We start from the raw sequence: 19,839 nt of genomic DNA, 5'->3' as shown, positions 1-19,839 counted from the left end.
TGAATTACAATGACAATGAGAAATTTTAACCCAAGTTATAGGGTCAGATATTGACATACTTTAATAGAAATTTTGCTTAATTTTAAACATAAATGTGAATATTTATGGAACCAAATTCATCATTCTCTCCCATTTCAACAGCTGACATCCTTCACAGGTTTAAAGGCATAGCTCAACACACATTTTATGACTATGGAGAAGAATTTCACACAAACTAATAGAAAAATGACTTATCCCAAGATGACATGTAACAGTTTCTATTGTCCAAAAAATCCACATTTTAGTTATACAAATCTTTGTTTTTATGATTTCTAATGGGTCCTTTTGGGAAGGAAGTCACTTCCATTTCTCCATTTTTAGCAATTATTCATGGACACTTTGGTTTGGCAGTTTCCCTTTTCTATCTACTGTACTATAGGTAAGTCTCAGATGAAAACAAATTCTGCAGTCCACCCACTAAGGAACTTGAGTATGAAAATCAGTGTGGGCCCAACTATAGGGAAAAAAATTGGCTTTGGCTGCCTGCCTGACCTTTCTACAGAATGTATCAGACTTAAATAGAGCTCCACCATTTGGGGGCTTATTACAAGTGAATTGGAGTTTTTCTCATGTCCTGAGAATTATCCAGCTTTAGTTAAAACAAATGTACTCTGTTACTTTGTTTTTTAATTTGTAGACTTTGATCAGTAGTGATATGCTAGCTGCCTCATTATTAGAAAATAATGCAATGTTGTTTCCACTGGCAAACACCATTTGTCAATTACATTTGTTATTGTTTCTCATGGAAAATAACTTCTGGTTACTGTGGATTGATGTAAAAACCACACACCATGTCCAAGTAGCTTGGGAAATAAAACATATCAGTACACTATATTCAATGGCTGTTTAAAAATAAAAAATAGCTCAAATTATTCTGCAATGTCATGATAAATGGGTATGGTTTCAGAAAACATAATGTATTACTTTGTATCATTCATATAGATATAATAAATTAAGGATTATAAGTTTTTTTAAATATGCTCTTCTAGTAGTAGTTTACATTTAATTACTCTACAAAGACAAATCATTGTTGAAAAATCTGCTTTTTTATGGTTTAACACCTATATAATTTAGAGCTCTAGAAGTAATTGAAATTTTCTCTTTGAGTCACAAATACAAAATTTGAACTTTTTTTTTACATTGAGAATACCAGGGATATGTCTTGAGATATCATTATAGAGAATGATTGAAAAAATACATAAAGTATAATTAGTTAATATAAATATAAAATGATAGCAGATAAACTATTATCACTTTCCTGAATATGTATCTGTAGGTAGTGTCATAGCTTTCTTTGATATTAGCATATACTTCTTTCTTAAATTAGAAGCAAACAGAACATACAGCTTAAAGTTTTAGAGTTTGGTTCATATTAGCTTCTTATTGAATCCTAGTAATATTGTCATAATTAACATTGTTTTTTAACTTCCTGATATTTAAGATAGGTTTTTTGACAATTTTTAAAAACTATGAAAATAGTATTTTAAAGAACAGACCTATGATTAATTGTTGACAATTGGGATGTTAAATTAAGTCTGTGGAACAATTTTCTTTAAAAATAAACTTTGTTACTTTTATAGGTGGGATTGAAACTTAATAATCTTTAAAAATAAATAAAAAACAATTTAAATATACATGCATATTTAAGGACTGTTTTTTCTTGCAAACTTAATGGAATTAAACTCACTTAAGAACTAAATATACAAAACATGGCGGCCAGAAGGGAGTGAGCCGCGCCATACCCCTCGCCACTGCACCCGCAGATCTCCTCTAGTGGGAATACAGCATCTCAGACAGTGTTAGAAGACCCCTATCCAGCTGCTCTCCTCAGACATCACCAGCACTGTGACCCCATGCAGGGCTCCAGGCCTCAGTGTTCAAGTAGGATGCCCGACATTGGAGCAGGACCCAAAGCCTGAAGTTCTAGCCCATGCAAGACACAGCGAGCACCTTAGCAGAATCACCTATCAACACATCTGCAGATCGCCAAGACTTCAATCCACTCCCAAGCAAGTCACTCAGCTGCTACCTACCCACAGCACAACACCATCTCCCGGGCTCCCCCCACCTTACCAGACACCCCAGTACTGAAAGCAGACCACCGCCATCTTGACTTAACATTCTCTCCATTTAGCTGGGGGCAGTTCCCAGATCGAATCTCCAGCTCCAGTGGCCAGGTACTAGATTTCCAACCTTTCCCCCTCCACAGTGGCAGTAACCCAACATGGTATCTGCCCAACAGAGGTGTCCAGTGCAACCGGAGAGCTGCCCATGGGAGCCAGGGTTTGAGAGCTTCCTCAATTGGCAACTGCTAGGGGAGAGGGTGAGACTATGAACTGGAAAATCTCCAGATAAGAGAGGGAGATAGTACCAGGGGCTCAAGTCATATGAGCAAGTGGTCCCAAAAAGAGACCCATGAAGTGCAATCTTTCTGCAAGGACTGTAGGTGCCACTCCTCGCATCCAGGTGGCCCTGAGCCAGGACTAGTCTTCCCACCCTGGTTACCTCCACCATCTGAGGCAGAGACACCAGCTTACAACAAAAGACTCTATCTACTCGATGAGAAGAGAAGCGGGAAAGATTCGGATCTCTAAACTAGCCACATCCCTGGTTTCTTCCTTCCAGTTTGTTTGTTTGTTTGTTTGTTTGTTTTTTCTCTTCTACCACACCATCCTCCAGCTCTCACATCCCAAATATATGTAAAACCAAGAACTTTGCATAAAACAGGACTTTGAGGACAGAGTCATCTGAATAATATAATATAGAGGTGTTGTACATGCTCTTTTTTTCTTTTCCTTTTTATTCTTTCATTTTCCTTTCCCCCTCCAAATTTTACTGTTTTAACATCTGTATTTTTCTAAATACATATGTGCATTTGTTTTATGTACTCTACTGTCATTCCACATACTGGCCTACCTTAAATTACTTCCTGTCTATTCTCTTGCTACTAACCCTCTTCACTAGATTTCTCCTTCATACTACCCAAGAAATATTAACTCTATATCGTCACATCCTATGTCCTCAGCATGTCGTCCTAAGCCCCACTCCCAGTTTATTGTCCACTGTCAGAAACTGTAAAACTTTTTACAAAACTATTGATTATATTTTAGATAATAATTACATCCAGTATTTCTGTACATTGAGACTAAACTATAAATGTCTTAATAATAACAAATTGTTCATAGGTGATATAATGTTAACATTGGGATCTGTGAACATTGCCCTTCCCCACAAAGAAGAGGTCTTGAAACCCTTTAAGAGCACTGCAAACCTATAGGGTAAAAACAAAAACAATCTAGACCTACAGAGCTAGAAAGGAAGGCACAAGAGCAACATGAAAAGACAAGGAAAGAAAGTGCCCCAAACAAATGAAAATACCACATCATTAGAATCATTGGAGCCACAGCAGAAGATATGATAGAGAAGGAGTTTAGAATCTGCATGGTTAAAATGTTCTGTGAATGCAAGGTAAATATAAGAGAGCAAATACAAGCAGTGAAAGATCACTTTGACAAGGAGCTTCATAAACAAATCCAGGAAGCAAAAGATCACCTCAAAAGGGAGATAGAGGTTCTAAAAAAAAAAAAATCCTTGAAATGAAAGAAATAATAAACCAAATTAAAAGCTCACCAACAGAGTAGAGCACTTGGAAGATAGGATATGAGAAAATTAAGACAAAATATATAATCTTGAAGAGAATATAGACCACACAGTGATAATGGTAAGAAACTATGAGCAGAACATTCAAGAAATATGGGATAGCATAAAAAGACCAAATTTAAATGTTATTGAGATAGAGGAAGGCATAGAGTTCCAAACCAAAGAATGAACAATCTATTTAATGAAATAATATCAGAAAATTTTCCAAACCCTAATGATGAATTGGAAATCCAAATTCAAGAAGCCTATAGGATGCCGAATATATAAAATCAAAACAGATCCACAACAAGACACATTATAATAAAAATTCCCAACATACAGAATAAAGAGAGAATTTTAAAAGCCATAGGAGAAAGGAATTAGATTACATACATGGGAAATCCAATTAGGATAATGGCAAGTTTTTCAACACAGACCCTGAAAGCTAGAAGATCCTGGAACAACATATATCAAGCTCTGAAAGAAAATGGGTGCCAACCAAGAATCTTGTATCAAGCAAAATTAAGCTTTAGATTTGAAGATGAAATAAAAACATTCCATGATAAAAAAAAAATTAAAGAATGTATAGCTAGAAAACCAGCACTATAAAACATCCTTGGTAAAATATTCCATAAAGAGGAAACAAAAAACAGCAATGAAAATCAGCAGAGGGACATAGTACTCTAAAGGAAAAACTAATAAAAGAAGAAAATCAAGTCAAGTTAAATAAGAAAAATAAACAAACATGGCAGGGAATACAAACCATGTCTCAATAATAACCCTGAATGTTAATGGATTAAACTCACCAACCAAAAGACCTAGGTTAGCAGATTGGATTTTTAAAAAAGGCCCTACAATATGCTGCCTACAGGAGATTCATCTGATAGGAAAAGACATAATATACAGATTGAAGGTGAAAGGTTGGAAAAATCATACCACTCACTTGGACTGTGGAAACAAGCATGGGTTTTCATCCTCATATCAAATAAAGTAGACTTCAAGCCAAAGTTAATCGAAAGACATGCTGCTCAGAGGAACCATACACCAACAAGACATAAAAATCATATATGTCCCAAACAATGGTGCAGCTATGTTCATCGGACAAATTCTTCTCAAGTTCAAGAGTCAAATTGAACATAGCACAATAAACGTGGGTGACTTCAACAAACTTTTCTAACCACTGGATGGATCTTGAAAATGAAAGTTTAAAAAAAAAAATCTATTCAACTCAATAATACAATTGATAACTTAGATTTAACTGACGTATATAGAATATTTCAACCTGCATTAAGTGGGAATCAACTAAACGAAAGAGGTGAAAGATTGATACAATGAAAACTACAGAACTACAGTTTCCATCATGTGGGATTAGGCCCCAACTTTCTTAATAATATTCCTATATCACAAGAATTAAAACCAAGAATCAATAAATCGGATGGACTCAAACTAAAAGTTTCTTCTCAGCAAAAGAAACAATCTGTGAGGTGAGTAGAGAGCCTACATCTTGAAAGCAAGTTTTTACCTCTCACAGATCAGATACAGCACTAATCTCTAGGGTATATAAAGAACTCAAAAAGCTAAACACACAAAAAAATAATAATAATCCATTCAATAAATGGGCCAAAGACTGAGCAGACACTTCTCAGAAGAAGATATTCAATCAATCAACAAATATACGAAAAAATGCTCATCATCTCTAGCAATTAGAGAAATGCAAATGAAAACTACTGTAAGATACCATCTTACTCCAGTCAGAATGGCAGCTGTTATGAAGACAAACAACAATAAGTGTTGACAAGAATGTGAGTAAAAAGGCACACTCATACATTGCTGGTGGGACTGCAAATTGGTGCAGCCAATATGGAAAGCACTAGGGAAATTCCTTGGAAAAAACTTGGAATGGAACCCTCATTTGACCCAGCTATTCCTCTCCTTGGCTATACCCAAAGGACTTAAAAACAGCTTACTATAGGGACACAGCCATATCAATGTTTATAGCAGCACAATTCACAATAGCTAAACTATGGAACCAGCCTAGATGCATTTCAGTAGATGAATGGAGAAAGAAAATGTGATATATATATATATATACAAACACACACACACACAAGCACACACACACAATGGAATATTAGCAATAAATGAGAATAAAATCATGGCATTTGCAGGTAAATGGATGCAGTTGAAGAAGATAATGCTAAGTGAAGTTAGTCAATCCCCAAATAACAAATGTCAAATGTTTTCTCTGATATAAGGTGACTGACTCATAGTTAGGTAGGGAGAGGGAGCATGGGAGGAACTGAGGAACTCTAGATAGGGCAGAGGGGTGAGAGGGGAAGGGAGGGGGCAAGGTGTTAGCAATGATGGAGGAATGTGATGGACATCATTATCCAAAGTACATGTAGGAAGACATGAATTTGTGTGAACATACTTTATGTACAGAGACATAAAAATTTGTTCTATATGTGTAATAAAGATTGTGATACAGTCCACTGTCATGTATTTAAAAAATAAAACCAAAATAATTAATTAATTAATTAATTAATAAAATACAATGATTCAGGAAGATGGCTGATACCACTTTAAAGTAAAAAAAAGAACTAAATATGACTAGTTTGTTTTAAAATTAAAACCATTTTCAAAAGAATGAGTATATTACACATGTTAATATTATATGTAAACAGTTGATGAAATTTCTGAGATGTAAGCAGATACCAAAACACAAGAAAATGTTCTCAATATATTGTTAGGCAAATAATTTCCAAATATATTAATAAATATGGGCTTTATCAGGTTTAAATGATAGCACCATAAATAAACATTGCTTAAGCAATAGCTGAAGTAACAAAAGCATAGGGAAATAAAAGGTAAATAAAATTTTTAAAATTGAATTGCCACCCTTTAGCTATTGCAGAGACGTTAGCAGAAATGTAAACATACTGTGAATAGGGCAGTTTACATCTATTTTTTAATCCTGATATAAAAGTGGATGATACTGTCTCCATTTTTGTTAAATTTTGTTAAATATCACTTTAATATGTAGATTTTCTGTTTCTCCTTTTACTATAATGCTGGGTATTTTTCTTTTTCCAATGCTAATAAAATTTTCATATGTTCTTATAGATATATTTTGAAGATTCTTAGCAACTTTAAATATTTTTTTTAAATAATGTGACCTGTAGTGTTATCATAACATTAGGAAAAGAGGAGAGCAGTAATAGCACTTTGTTGAAAATACTAATATATAGATTACAATGGGTTAAATCAAATGCAATGTGGCACTGTATTAATTATTTCATCAAATTATTAATTATACATCTAATTATGTAAATGTCTTGTATATGTGTAATGAATAACTCGTAGGTTTCTCATTCTATAATCTTCTTCTTTGTTAGGAAAAAAAATTAACCCAGTAATCACTAAGCACTGTGAATTATAAATCTATTTCTTGCATCACGTAATCATAACAACAATCTTTTAAGGGAGGATATTTCTTTCCCTATTTTACTCATGTAGAAACGGAAGTCCAGTGAAGGTCATCCTGGAGACAAAGGTCATAGAACTTAGTAGGTGTGGAGTGTGAACTGAAGTATACTTTCCTGGGCTTCTGATTTAGTTCTGTCTTTGTAATATCAAGCTACTTACATTTCCTCTCACCTTTTCCTTCCTTACAACTATGCCACTTCATTTTTCTAATGCTCACATACACTGAAGAACAGATATTCTCTCAACAACTCATTTACTGTCATCCTTACATACTTATCTCCAATAAGTTTTGTCCAGATTATAAGCCAGGTCAACATCTTTCCATTTATAAAATTCTAGAGACTTTTAATGCTTACCTCACACCTATTCATTTTTATATTTCAGCTACCTCATGGAGATTCCAGTATCACTTATCTTCTCAGTACTGTCAAAAGCCTTCTACCTGCACATCCTGTATAAAAAATAGTTCTTTTCTTACTCTGTAACTCATCCATGACCTAATGTGCTGTACACCTCTGTAACAACATCTGATTTCCTTGACAATGGCGCAGTGATGCATACATTTGCACATGTATATATTTGTACATGTATACATATACTTTCTACATTTTTTTCAAGGGGAGGCTATTTTAGTATCTTAAAAATTCAGCTGCTATGGAGAACTTTGGTGTAAAGAAAAATGCTATAAGGAAAGCATGTGAGATCAAAATATATAATCTATCACCATTAGAGTTTCTGGTTTAAAACAGAACTTGTTATTATGTGGAGACTTTTGGTATTTTGCAAATAAGAACACTCCCTCATGCTTGCTTGATTATATCTATTTGCTACTCCAAGTTTCCAGCCTAATGAGACCTTGCAAAGTTTAATAATTTCTATATGAAAAAAAAATCTGTTATCTGGTGTTGACCAATCTGAAGTCTTCTTGAAATTCTATTTATTGAAAAGGAGCAGATATGACAGGTGTTTGAAATTATTCCTGTAACATAGAAAGGATAGCTTTTTAATATGATAAAGAGGGCGATGTCACTCCAGACCATTGACACCAGGTCTGGGAAACTGTAATGCAATGAATCCAATCTCTTGCTACCAAATAAGATCTATGCAGGAAAATTAATAAGTAAATGCCTTCCTTTCATCATGATGGCATTGGGGAGTTTTAGAGCTCTGTAGCCCATTAGTCAGTTTAGTTAATGACTCTGTTTATCCTCTTAATCATGTGCAACACATTGACTGAGCTTCATTTAGTTCAAAGTGCCTTTCAGAAGCTTGAATTGGAATCTTAGTTGTGGAAAATGTTATCTTTTCAGATTATAAAACATATTTAGTTTACACCTCTTATGTTTTGATATATTTTCAGAAATTTGGAAATGATTCTGCATAAAGAAAATGAAAATCAAGATAAGGCTCAAAGAAGTCATAGTTTCAATGCTTCAGTGTTTTTACTTCTATGACTGATTTAATACTGAAGCACAAACTGAACTCACAACAATTTCAAATAATAAAGAAAGCAATTTTAATAGAACCTCTTCATAATGTTATATTGTAATTTATTTAGGAAAATACTTAAAACATCATTAAAATAGAGTGCTGAATGAAAAATTATAATCAGATTAAAATTTCTAATTTAGCAGATATTCAAATCATTCCCCTCTCTTACTAGGGTGGCAATAGATTGATCCTTTGTGAGATGAAGAAATTTCAAGTTATTGTAATCAACTGGAACCTAATACATTAGAGACAAACCTTACTTATTCATTAAAAAATCCATCAGAAAAAGAATGGTGATTGAATCTTTCTTATTTAGTGAAAAGAGCTAATGTAAACCAAGAATTTTGAATATGTGATTCAGGTACCTATAGAGTATAGGAATAAATCAAGTTTAATTGTATATAATTGTTTGATTGCTATTGTGGGGTACTAAAATAATAAAACATGCATTAACCAAAAATTCAAGTATTATTTTCTTTTTTCCATCTTCCTTCATTTCTTCTTTCCTCATTGTACCTATTTATTCCTTTCTACCTCCCCCCCATATTCCACAATATCAATATGTCTAATAGGTATTATTTTATATATCTTTATTTTGTTTATATAAAAATTATTATGTTACAGATATCATATTATTTTCCATTAAGCATTATGGTTATGAGATTCACAGACTGTGTCTAGATCTGATTTATTGCTCCTCCCTAAGGGAGAGAACTTGATATTCATGCTCCACATTTTCCCTATCCAATTCATCAATGATATGTGGATTACTTTCAACAATCTGACATCACAACCAACACTGTGATAAATATATTCTTTACTTATTTATGGCTTTGTGATCTAGATAAGACTATTTTTAGTATTATTCAGTGATAGCATTGTTAAGTCACAGAACATATATGTCCAAATTTTACTATTTACCAAGGCCGATATCCCTGGAGTGGCTTGTCAGTTTGCATTTACTCTAGCAGAGTATTAAGGATCTCATATCCTGGTATCTCTGGACGCTAACGGTATCAGGTTTTCTGATTTGTGCTAATCAAATGGGGTAAAAGTGGCCTATTTACTGCTCTTTTAAGTGATTTTTCACTCTTTATGAGAACTTGAGATTCTCTGCATATTGTTGTTAGGTATTTTGGTTTTTTTCTTCAATAAAAATGTTCTTCTATATTATTACTAAACAGCTTTTTGGTTTGTTTTGTTTTTAAAGGAAAATTTCTATCCTTATTTCCAGGAATTCCTTTAGATCATAAATTAACAAACTTTTCTACTAAGGTCCAGAATTAATATTTTAAGCTTTGTCAACTGTGTAGATCTTGTCATAAAAATTTAACTTTGTCATAGTAACATAAAAGCAGTCATAGGCAAGACATGACAGTAAAACATAGAGTTCAGAAACAGGCTGTTAGTCAGATTTGACCCAGAGGCTCACTAACTATGGATGTACATAACTGGCAAAATCACCAAAAGCAATGTCAGCAATGGTAATAGGAACAAAGAACTTAAGGGGCACAAAAGTCATCAGAAAATGAAAGAGAAGAATCAAAAATTTAATGTCAGAGTTATGAATGAAAAAACTACAAAATTGTAGAAGTTTAGGAGAATATTTTATGATACATTTCACAAGTAAAAATGAAAAAAAGAAACCAAAAAGTTAATAGAAAAAAAACTGAAATAAGTAATTTATATTCGAAGGACATCATAGGTAAAACTTAAATACCAAACACAAAATGTGATAAGATAATTATAACATCTATAACTAGCAATCTAAGACAATGTTTAAAAACTGTTTCAAATGTTAATTGTCTGATTATGAAAAACAAATACAGAACAAAAAATATTTTAAAGAAAAAATTGGAGAAGAGTTAATTCCATGTCTTTGGATAGTTTAAGGTACTTTGTTTCCAGAAAGTGTTCACAAAATTATCAGGAATATCCTCAATTATGTTTAATTATAACAAATTGAATTCAAGAAAGGCCACGATTTACCAGGAGTGAGTGGAATAAAGCACATCACGCTGAGGTGGTCAAAATAGAGTTGAAATAATGGTATGAAGGAGATGATGACATGTATGGGAATTACTTTTTATTTTAACAAATTAGCTGTGAATTTATATATTTTATTATTGAGTATAAATGATAATATGCACATTTATTTAGTTATATGTGGTTAAATAGACTAAAGAAAAAATATTAGAAAATCAAAGATCTAGTAACTGTATGTAACAAGTGTGTTTCAAAATAATATATTTGCTATAAATCTCAAAAGAAGAGCTTACAATGCAGTCATATCACTTGAAATAAAATCTGTAAATGACTGCACTAATTTTAGAAAGAGACAATTAAGATATACATAAATTTTCAGCTATAATGATATAATAAGAGTATATATCACAATGACAAAACAATAGGTTCTGTACTTTTGGCCATAAAAAAAAAAATTCAATGAAAACACCTTTTCTAGGAAACTTACCAAGATTAAAAATATAAATACAATTTATACGAAAGTTAAAGACTTAAAAAATTCCCATGATACAACAAATAGGAATTTATTGTAAAAGGAAATGAAACTCAGGTTTAAATTATCTTCTAAAAATAAATACCATGGACAGAGCAAGTATCTTTGGAAACCTAGATCGTTAAACCTCAGCCAGTGTAAGACTCTCTCTTTGCTTTTTACTTCCTTTCCCCCCTCTCTCTCTTTCTTATCCCTTCTTTCTTTCCTCCTGTTCTTCCCTGCATACCTTTCTTCTAATTTGGTTTCATATTTATTTTAAATATGGAAACTTTAGCACAATATAGTCATTCTATCTGGTAAAATATAGAGGGTTCCCTTACCAATCTCAATGTATATAAATAAAAATTAATTAAAAAAATATATTTCAATCCACAAAAAAACTTTATCATTCATTTTACTTTCTTTGTACTTCTTAAATGTGTGGAGATTTTGTATGTATCATGTAATATGCACTCAAAAGTCTGATATATGTAATTTTCACATTTTAAGAATTCTGTCATCTTCAAATATTTGTGGGCATGTGATTTTATAAGTACATAAGATTTAATATACTCTGAGTAATTGTTGTGATTATTTGAGGAAACATTAACAGTTAATTTAATGTTGAAGGATTAATATGAAATTAATAAAGATAGATTTAGATGCTAACAGTGTTAAATATCTACTACTGAACACAGAAAATAGTAGAAAAATTAAAAAATATTTTGAAACCTTCCAAAAATATCAAATTGCCTTGTTTTGATTCTATAGGCATTGTTATACTCCTCACCTCCCTGTAACACTGTCTGCCCCACTGGACTGTAAAATTGCACCTGCTTACTCCCTGCCCTCAACCTGTACTGTTGCACACAGCAGGACATTACTAAGGCAGAAAACATCCTGTGTTGTGTCTACAGAGTTGACAAAGCTTAATGTAAAAACGTAAACCTACATTTTAAGTTTAGAATACATTTCATCCTTAGGATATGTGGTATTCTGATATAGTTTCCAAGTCAATTTCATCTCTCAATTTCAAAATGAAAAATTTTCATCTATTTGTCTTCTTAATTATTTCTGTATCCCATCTGCTGCCTCATACTATAGAAATTCTTAAATATGGAATTCAGAAGGGTTTTGAGGATTCATGGAGGAAATTCAGGTTTTCATAAAGTTACATATGAAGTAAAATATTTTTACTAATATCTAACTGAAACTAATTTCCTCTGCAGCTAGGAATGTAGACAACAAACCACTGTTATTTTAATTGTCTAGAGACTTTATAGAAAATGCATGTATTTCAAAGCACATTAACATCATTACAAATATGTCAAAATACATGAATCTTCACTAGTTCAAACTGACAACAGTTTAAAAATTTAACACTTAATTCTGTGACTTAATATGGTAATTTTAAAAACATTTATTATTACAAAAACCAAGTTCCTTGTAAGATCTTGGAAATTCCTTAATAATTTTTGCTATAGCTAGTTTATTTTATATTCCTGTATATTTTATATTAGGAATTTGTGAAAAGTCTACCAATGTACTGAAAGATCCATGGCATAAACACACACAAGCTGAAGATCTGATGGCCTTATTTTAATTAACAGTGCTACAAGAACAGCAGAGAGGTTTTTCACCTTCACCCTGTAATATCAGTGTATCTATTTAGTCTTAATGTCCCAATTTTCCGCTTTACTTTCAATCAGAATGAAGACTATGTATTAGCTCTCAAGGCTAAACTTTCCATGTATGTGTGAGATTATTTTCTTTTACCTACTCAAGAAAGGTATTCTTGGGTGGATATTCTCTCTTCTCTACATCATCACCATTGTCTTTCTTATTGCTGATTGAAGTACACCACCAATGACAGAACCTTTAACATTCCTTACATTTGAGTTGAATAAATTTTCCAGTGGTCCCTATTATGTTCTGAATCTCTTTTATTCTTTTTCATAGGGCTCCTACTTCTAGATACTACATAACTCTTGATTATAACTTTATTTCTAAGCCAGAATCAAATCTCTTGGGGAACAACCTTTGTCTGTTTTTTTCGTTTGTTTGTTTGTTTTGTTTTGTTTTGTTTTGTTGTTGTTACTATTAAAGCAGGGCAGAGCTGCACTACAAGGAGAACTTATTGTAAAAGGAACCAGATGCAAAATGACATGGATTGCATGTTTATACATGGAACTCTTGGGGGAAGTGGAGGTAGACAACCTGAAAATAGAAGGCAGACTAAAAGGAAAGAAAAAAGAGATGGGTTAAGGGGCATTATAGGGTAATGGAGAAGAATAGGAAGATGTTTATAATCAAAGTATTAGAAGCATTAAAGTATCATAAGCAAAGTATCATGAGCATTTACAAATGAGCCAAAATGAAAACTGATATTCCATGTAACAAATATTCAATAATAAAAATGGAACCTGAAATATTACACAGGAAAGCCTAATTTTCCCAGAATAAGATATATTCAGTAATTACAGATTTGAGACAAAGGTAGCATCAGAAAATTACTGAATAAAATATTTAAGATTCAGAATATATGCAAGAAAAATCCTATCATAAAATAAAAGACAGTTTTTAAGTATTTGTTTGTTTTTTAGTTGTAGTTGGACACAATACCTTTATTTACTTATTTTTATTTTTTTTATGTGGTGCTGAGGATCAAACTCAGGGCCTTGCACATGCTAGACGAGCGCTCTACCACTGAGTCATAACCCTAGCCCAAAAGACAGTTTTATCAAATAATTAAATATCATCTCCAGAAAAAGATGGTCATAGAATTGATAATCAATATAAATATGGGAAGATTGTAATAAGATTTAGACATTATACTGAAACACAGTTAGGGCCAGCCTCATCAGTAGCATGTAACCTGTGAATTCAACAGGCTTACCCACCAGGAAGGGTTCTAGGCTTGGTTTAATTTTCTGCTTCTGTCATCTTTAAATTCTTAGTAATTTCTGAGCAAAGAACTCTGCATTTTTTTCACCCACAAATTATGTAACCAGTAATGATTGCAAATACAACCTTACACATTTAATTTATATATACATATACATAATATATAATAATATATAATATATACATCACATAGTATATTATATGATATATCCGTATATATTATGTATATATTAGTTAGAGGAATACAACAGAATAATTGTTCTTATATTTGCATTACACATGTGGTAGACATAAAATTCCTTTAACACTTCTAAGTATTACTTTTGAAATAAGCTTTTGTAGAATTTCATCTTATAGAAAAATTAGTGAATTTTACCAGTAATAAAATTTTAACTTAAACTAACCACTTACTCAAATATTTTATATGTCTGTATTAGAAATTTAGTTAACAGTAAACATAAAATTAGTTTTAAGAAAATTAAGAGTTTTTTTATGTAAGACAAATCTATTAAAAATGTGAATTTAGTAAACCTCAATTTCTGAGTGAATTTTTTTCTTACAGAGGTACTATTCCTTTTTATTAAGTATATACATTTTCTTATATTTTTAAATTTTTGCTCTTTTTTCTTTTGCCAAAGCTTTCCAATTCACCATATACTTGTTAGAATAAAAGACTAAACATAATTTTCAAGATATATAATATCCATTCTACTTTTAGAAGTTAACTTTTTATCAACTGTGATATACAAAAGTCTGAGCTGTCTTAGTACTCCTATATAACTCAGTCCTAGGGTCCATTTTAAGCTTTTCGGTGGAAGTAACATCAAAGCTCCTATGAAACTTCTATACAAATCTGATCTGTGTTCCTTCTTTTATCATAATTTTAAGGGTTTCCATTGGAACTAGAAAAGAACTGTTCAAAAATATCTCAGCATTAATCTCATATTATGATTTTTAGGCTTTAGAAAACTAAAGAAGCTTTTACCTAATAATTATTCTAGAATCTACCCAGAGCTACATATCAAGTCACTGGAAGTAAAAACATATAACAGAGTCATAGTTACAATTTCCTGAAGTACTTTTCTATTCAGCCTGGCTAGGCATGGCATCTGATTCAGCACTGAGTTGCAGAGTATCTTCTTAACATTTTAAAAGGCTCCTCTAAAGGGCTGAAACTGGTTGCAATATTAGTGCCCTCTTGGTAGACTTCACTTAACTGAGACTAAGATCCTATTTATTCTTTATACTTTTTTTTTTCCTTTTCAGGGTCTCTGATTTTCTACCCTCCAAATGTGCGGTTTGGTCCAACTCATCACCCTCCTGAAGCCACCCCAAAATATGGTATACTAGAATGAATATTATGTCATCAGTCTAGATTACTGAAGGCTAACTATCAACCTTTAGCTTGATCAGAGATATAAGCTGTCCACCTCTCCCCCAAAATACAGGCATGGTGGCAGGTAACTAATACCTTATATGCCTTTTTGCTTCTAGCCTTCCAGAAAAATCCTGTCCCCCCTTTTCATAAGTATCAGCTGTGTTAGCCAGTAACACAGCTATGATCCCTTGTGGTTGTGACCTATCTGTCAAGAAATATTCTTCTGTCCTATGGCACAGGCTGAAGACAGGAGATTAAAGAACGATTAAAGTCAAGAAAGGTCAACCATTGGTATGGGCTTATTCTGTTCACTATTCCCAAAGCCAGTCCTCTGAAATCTCTAAGGGGTAGCACATTTTAGAAGTGATAATAAGACAACTTCAAAATGTTCAAGAGAAAACATGATTGTAAGATGTGTGTTCTACCTTTACATTTTCTAAGTACAGTCAATAACTTTGAGAAAGTCATTGGGAACATTTAGATACTGTACAATAGTCCACAGAGAGACATGAGTGTAGTTAAAAGTATTAAAAATAGGCCAGATATGATGGTTCATACTTGGAAACTCAGTTACTTTGGAGGCTGAGGCAGGATTGCAACTTCAAGACAACCCTGAGTGACATAGCAGAGTGAAATAAAATAAAAATTTAAAAGTACCTTGGATATAGCTCAATAATAGACCATATCTGGGTTCAACCCCCAAAACCACACACACACACACACTCACACACTAATGCTTAAAAATGTCATTGCAGAATTTCATCACACACACACACACACACACACACACACACACAAACCCTATATTGCTTCAATAATAATACAGTGTTTACAAAATCAAGAAATGTCATTAATAATTTTCTTAGTTTTTTTGTGGTAGAAGACATGAAATTAACCAGGAACCAAATATTTGACAATAAAATATATAAAAAAATGAAGCATGAGCCTTGTGAAGAATATCCACTTGCAGTAATTAAACAATAGAATAAGAAGTGTGAAAGTTCCTGTAATACTTAATTTTATGTGTTGAGCAGGTCAAGGAATACCCAGATAACTAATAAAAAAAAATCACTTCTAGGTGAATCTTTGGTGTTCTCTGGAAGAAATTAGCATCTGAATCAGTAGACCAAGTAAAGAAGATAGCTGTAATCAATGTGGTAGACATCAACCATTCAATTGAGGTCCTAGATAAAACAGAAATTATAGAAAAAAGACAAATATGCTCTCTCTTCTGTAGCTGGGCCATCACTCTCCTCCTACTGTAGACAGACTTACATGTTCTCAGGCCCTTGGACTCCAAGATTTAGCAATTGGTCACCTGCTCTTAAGTTTTCATTCTTGGACTGAGAGTTGTACCATTAGTTCCCCCATTTCTCAAAACTTCAGACTCACAAGAGATGTTGTGTTTCTCCAGCTTGAACAGAAAATACCATCTCTATAATTTTGTGAGATGGTTCTTCTAATAAATCCCCTCTTATTTATCTACATATATTTTATTGGTTCTCATATAATACCTCTCTGTTCTAAATATATAAATACATATAGCTGATATTGACCCACAGATCTTATAATACTTGTACTCATCAAATATTTTTATATGGACTGGTTCCCATAAGAAAGAAAAATGTCCTTGGCCTTATCCAAGTCCCAAAAGGCAGCCAAGACTTGAGGAAAGACTTGTAATTCTATGACGAGCTGCATAAATTGCTAGGCATGGTACAATACCAAATGTAAGTTTTGTGTAAAAACAGTACTATGAATTCCAGAATGGTAAACAAAAGAGCATTGATTTAAACACTGAGACTTTCTGAGGTCAGAGTCCTCTGTAACTTCTCTCAGAAATGTATAAGGCTAAACCTGGACTACTCAATCAAAAAAAAATTTTTTGCTTTGTTTTGTTTTCTATCTTCCTACTTTATAATATGCTTGGAAATTATAAAAAAGTAACTTCTTGACATGGGTTCAACTATGCTCCCCATTATGCACATTTTACTTGCATTTCAAAATTCTTTATGATGGCTGACTCCACGGTATTGACTCAGTCACACAAATGTGTCTGGGTTTTAATTATTTATTTTTTGTTCATTTTTACTTCTGTTATTCTTTTTTGGTATGGACTAGATTTTGTTTGTGAGATTGAAATGAATTAGATATGACTCTTATCCTCAAGTTCTTTATTAAGTTGGGAAGATAGGCATAACAAAAATATAAGGCAAATATGTTAGAGAATGTTTTATCTTGATAGTTTGATACAAACCTAAAATGTAATAAGAGTTCAAAGGAGGAAATGATTGAAATAGCCAGACTAGTAAAAATAATATTTAACTGGATCCTGATGGATAGAAAAGTAATCACTTGGAGACAGATCATACAGGTGATTTAGAAATCCTGAGAAGTAAGTGGAAGATTTAAGCCTGGACGTGATAGAACATAGAAGGATATTGAAGACTTACTAGATTGTTGAGCAAGGAAATTGCCTGACAACGGTGAAATGATAAGAAGTATCATTTGAGATCAGAATCCAGTATGGGAGAATGACTGGAGAATGACAAAGGAAGGTGAGTGTAAATGGGCAGATAGAATATTCCAGATGAGAACGTCTTAGAGTTATAGATTAGATTGGATCAAAAGGGAGAAATGTGTAGGTAAAGATCAAATAAAACCAGACTCCAAGAACAATGGCTGATCTTCATAAAATTTAAATACAAGAAAATGTCAAGATGCTTCAAAAGTGAGATTGAAGAAATGACTGGTCAGTGAACCCACAAATCACAAAAAGACAGCTGAAGTACAGCTATACAGATTCTCAAATTTTCCAAACATAAGAAATTTTTAGTTCTTCTCAAATATTTTTAATAAGAGCTAGAATATTTCCTCAGTTTTAGCATCCATGGTATTTAAGTATTATAGGCCCCCTTAAAAACATGCATTTTAATATCAGTCTCGCCAATGTGATTTTTAGTCTAAATACCAGTACTTTTCAAGTAATATTCTCTAATATTGCTTTAGTTTTAAAGTGACCAAGAGAGTTTATCATGCATTTTTTAAAATAAAATAAAGCAACAGGAATTTTACTAATACAACTTAATTGCATAGAGGATGTGTTTATATATATATATATATATATATATATATATATATATATATATATATACACACACACACACACACATACATGTATATACACAGACACACACATATACATATATAAAAGAAAAAAATTAATGTAACTTCAGAATAATTTATGGTTGTGTGATTACTTTTTTTTGCTTTTAGAGTATTTCATTTGTTAAATTTGACTCCCAAACTATCTTCTTTTAAATTTAACATTGATTCTTTTGAAAATATATTGAAATAGAATGCATATGTATAACAAAAAGTAAGCTCTGTCTCATTAAATTATATTAGTTTCTTTCAGACAATTATATTCTAATTAAAATGTACTATTCACAGAAGAATCAAAAAATGTGTGTATGCAGTTTCTTAGCATATATCAAAAGATTCTGCAATTTATTCAGCCCTTGGTGATATATTTTGATGACTCTTTACATTTCAGTCATAACATTTTTCTAAAACACAACTGCAATTACTTACCCTTAGTAAAATATTCTGTGCATGTACTAAATCTTGCCATTATGCTGATTTTAGAAAGATTTTAAGGATGAGAAATTTAAATAACATATTTAAATTATACCTTTTATCAAACTTGTTAAATACAAAACATACAACATAAAAAATGCAAAACTAAAATATTAAACAATCAAGAAAGAGTTTGCAGAGGTATTGAAGAACAACATTGTTAGGTTTAACTATTTTAATTAAAGGTCATTAGAAAGAGTTGCCCAGAAGGTCAACATAATGACACTTGTTAGGCTATTGCAGCCCAGGGTTGCTTAGGAAAGTCATGACCATGTGGAATGCACTTCTCTTCCTAAATAAAGCTTCATATGCCTTAAATTTGGAAACTCATCAAAACTTACTCCCTAGCTTCAAATGTCATTATATGGTAGAGAGAGAGAAGGGATTTCTGAGTGTGCCAGAGCCCAAACTATTTACAGCTTTTTAGAGTAGAGTCAACATCTTTGAGTCACAATTTTAAGCAAATGAGTATGCAGTGCAGACTGTGGAAAATTGGTATTATGTACTCCCCGTGGCTTGTGCCACTTAGTTGCTGAGCCGCAGAATTTAGCCTACGTAGAAGCTTCTGGGTGGTATTGAAGACTGGGACTACACTAAGGGAAATAAAGCTGATGTTCATCCAAGCACACATTCATTTGGAGGAGAGCAGAGTAAAATCTAAGGGAAAGTTCAACAACTGTACTCAGAAAACAGAGAAAACATTGGAAGTTGAAGGTCTCACAATTAGCTTAATTCTGTTTTCACTAAGTAGTGCTAGTATGAGCAA

This window comes from Callospermophilus lateralis, chromosome 12, assembly GCF_048772815.1.
Source record: "Callospermophilus lateralis isolate mCalLat2 chromosome 12, mCalLat2.hap1, whole genome shotgun sequence".
Classification (NCBI taxonomy): Eukaryota; Metazoa; Chordata; class Mammalia; order Rodentia; family Sciuridae; genus Callospermophilus; species Callospermophilus lateralis.
This window is presented reverse-complemented; position numbering follows the sequence as displayed.